Source organism: Mixophyes fleayi, chromosome 4 (genome assembly GCF_038048845.1).
Source record: "Mixophyes fleayi isolate aMixFle1 chromosome 4, aMixFle1.hap1, whole genome shotgun sequence".
Taxonomy (NCBI): domain Eukaryota; kingdom Metazoa; phylum Chordata; class Amphibia; order Anura; family Limnodynastidae; genus Mixophyes; species Mixophyes fleayi.
The window spans coordinates 189,963,043-189,966,743 of NC_134405.1; positions in this window are offsets into that span (position 1 = coordinate 189,963,043).

Consider the following 3,701-nt stretch of genomic DNA (forward strand, 5'->3'; position numbering starts at 1 on the left):
TCTGGTAGTTAAACTTGGACTTAAGTTTTCTAAAATAAATCTGAAGCTACTTGAATTTTTCTTACTACCTCTGAAATATAAAAATAACTTTTAGATTTTCCAGTGCAGTGAGGGGCAGTTGCTGGGGGCAAATTTCCCCATCTTGTTGTTTCTTGTTATCATGATCATCATCATCATCATCACCATTTATTTATTTAGCGCCACTGATTCCGCAGCGCTGTACAGAGAACTCATTCACATCAGTCCCTGCCCCATTGGAGCTTACAGTCTAAATTCCCTAACACACACAGACACACGGACAGACACAGACTAGGGTTAATTTTGATAGCAGCCAATTAACCTACCAGTATGTTTTTGGAGTTATCATATTCTAGCACTATAATATGGATGCTAATCACAATTTTGTCAGCTGGCAAAATATTATTATTGTACTGTTAAAACTTAAAGATATGCATATATATATATATATATATATATATATATATATATATATATATTACACTTAATAATATTTTATAGGATGGGAGTTTCATATAGAGATAGCAAAATAGAGGAACAGTTTTTTAGATAAATTGTGTGTGTGTGTGTTTAGATGAGCAAGTGTCCAGTGTAGTAAATTAAATTATATGGGAAGTGATGTAGGAAAGGATGGGTCCTGGGGTGAGATGAAACACAAATTGACTATAAGCTTGTAACGCAAGAATGTGTAGTTTAGAGGAGAAAAGACAGGCAAGATGTATAAAATAAATGTTAAATACATTAATAGTCAGGAGGATATACAGGGGACATATGCTAGAAGTTATGTACTAAAGGAAAGGGACAGATTCCAATAATGTGTGAGTCTAGATTTCAGATACAGTAATCACATTTATGATAAATGCATATCAATAAAATAATGCTAAAATAGAGATTAATCACATAATAAATGTAAGAATAACACACAGCATTACATATTGCCCAAACATGACATTTTCTTTCTATAAAACAGACTAAAACCTAAAATGATAGTACTCATATCTAATGAAAATATTGATACACACATGTTTCAACTGGCTATTAATTCAGCCATCCAATTTCACCAGTAGTGTGTCAGCCATTTGTGTGTCCAATTGCAGCCACCATCTCCATCAGGAGGAGCCCTTGTGTACTTATGTGCCCCCATCTTGAACACAATGGGCCTGATTCATTAAGGAGAATAAAGCATAAAAAATGAGTAACTTTGCACCTGGGCAAAAATATGAGGGGGAGGTCAATTTAAAATGTAGGGACAGATTTATAGTTGGGATAGGTCATGTACTAGATTAACTTTAAATTTCAGTGTAAAAATAAAGGGATCAAGTATTTGTGTGCTACATGAAAAAGCAGCCAATATTTAAGTTATATGCAAACTAATAAACTAATTTGCACCCCTTGGTTTGTGACATGGTTTGTCCCGGAGAACATTTATTCCTTTTTTTTGCCTTAAGCTGGGTACACACTACAGAAATTTCAACCAACTTTTTATGCCGAGCAATTTTACATGCGATCGATGGTTTGTTCGCTCGGTCCATGGACTGCATACACACTAGCCTTGTTTAGGACGATAAAGGGAAGAGCGGACAACCCTTTAGCGACTTTTTACAGCCATGTTGTCGTGAACAATGATTTAAATTTTGTACACACTGCAGCGACATTTGTGGGAAATGTAATGAGATACCAAAGACATTACCATAAAGGGGCAGAGCTTTCACGATAGTTAACTCCCAAAACAGCATAAAATCAGAAGGCTACACTGTCTCTTCATTCATTCCTATTTGTAAAGAAATGAAAGGAAATATTGCCAACATAAAGAAAAAAATCAAAAACCTTAATAATACTTTTGATGACATGTATATGCTGTTTGCAACTGTTGTGCCACAAACCAGTAGCACCCTTTAAGTGTAATACTATTTTTTTTTTCACGTTTCGTATTGTACTATACATATTTTATATTGTTATTTTTTTTATCTGCAATAAAACTGTTGCATTAACACTGTGTGGTTTATTAAGAGTATTTTATAATTATTATTTAGCAAAGGTTAATATGACTTTATAACTTTCATAGTTTGTTAATTTTATAAAGGTTAAATGTGAAATGATTGCCAACATACATGCAAAGGGTAATAACCCACGTGCTTTATACACGTGTAACGGTCTGCAGCCAGACAGGTGCAATACACATCTATACACAACACAAGTCTGTGATGTGCGGATACCGCACCACGTGGGATTAGGATTGACATAAATAATTAACATACACACGCCCCCCAGGTCGAGGAAGTATCGGAGGATTGTCGTGGATCGGTCGGAAGTTTATACACACTACACAGCGGAAACGAGATTGGAACGAAAATATTAAACGGTACAACCAACCAAATGAGGCGATAATCGTCCATTTGGGCAGACTTTCGACCATCGTGTCACTGCACACACTGACCTGACTTTTGAACGAGCGGTCGTATGTCGGCTGTTTGAGCCGATTATTGGACGAAAACAGTGTAGTGTGTACCCAGCTTTACTTTCCTTAATTACTCAGGCCTAATACTTACACTTATACTAAAAACAATGCTATTACAGTCTGGATTTGAAAGAGGTGTATAGAGCTCCAATACAGACAGTGTGGTTGAGCTCTCCTCCAAATTTTTTCCATTGAGATCACCCATCATTCTATCAACGATCAGTGATTTCTCACCTTTCATCATTCAACCAAGCTTAACTTAGCTAGTAAATATGCTTGTTTCATTGACTGGGTCTGTTGATTAACAAGTATCTAGGTATCCAATAATTACCCTCACCCCCCACACGTGTGTTATATATTTGACTGCATATCACTCAATAAAATAAGTTTGCTGTTTCTAAATGAAAATGTAGCAAATACAATATGAACATAAATATGGGTTATAAAGCCATTTTGAGTGGATCTGTATTATGCTATTGTTGGGTTATTATTGAGTGCTTTTTTGATCTCTATTGTATTCTTCCAATTCTACTCAAATAAAATTTATATCATGTTTAATTAATATTGTTTTGTGCCAAGTGTCTTATTAGTTATACTTTTTAACTATTATATATGTAATTTGTAGACATGGTTCAGTAATTTAAACAAATGTAATAAGGTTTTGCATATACTGATATATATTAATATTATAGCTAATCAGTTGCCGTATTTAAAGTTATGTAAATATTATTGTATAAAAAACTAGGGATGTGCACTGGCGACTTTTGGTGTCTCGTGTTTTGTGTTTTGGATTCGGATTTTCGTGATGTTTTGGGTTCGGATTTGTTTCGCAAAACACCTGCCGAAAGGTTTTGGTTCGGATTTAAGGTTTTGGATTCTGATTTTTTTTTGAAAAAAGCATAAAAACTTCAAAAATCAAGTTTTTGGGCTTATTTTCACTCCTACACTATTATTAACCTCAATAACATTCAATAACAAGCATTTCCACTAATTTACAGTGTATTCTGAACACCTCACAATATAGTTATTAGTCCAAAACGTTGCAACGAGGTATATTTCTGAACTGCGTAGTGGAGTGGTCCCCACAATATAATAAGAAAACCATCAACTGGTCTTAATCGCACCAAAAAATGTACCTGGACTGCGTAGAGGAGTGGGTCACCACAATATAATTTAAAAACCCTGAACTTGTATGATTCGCACCAATAAATGTATCTGGACTGCG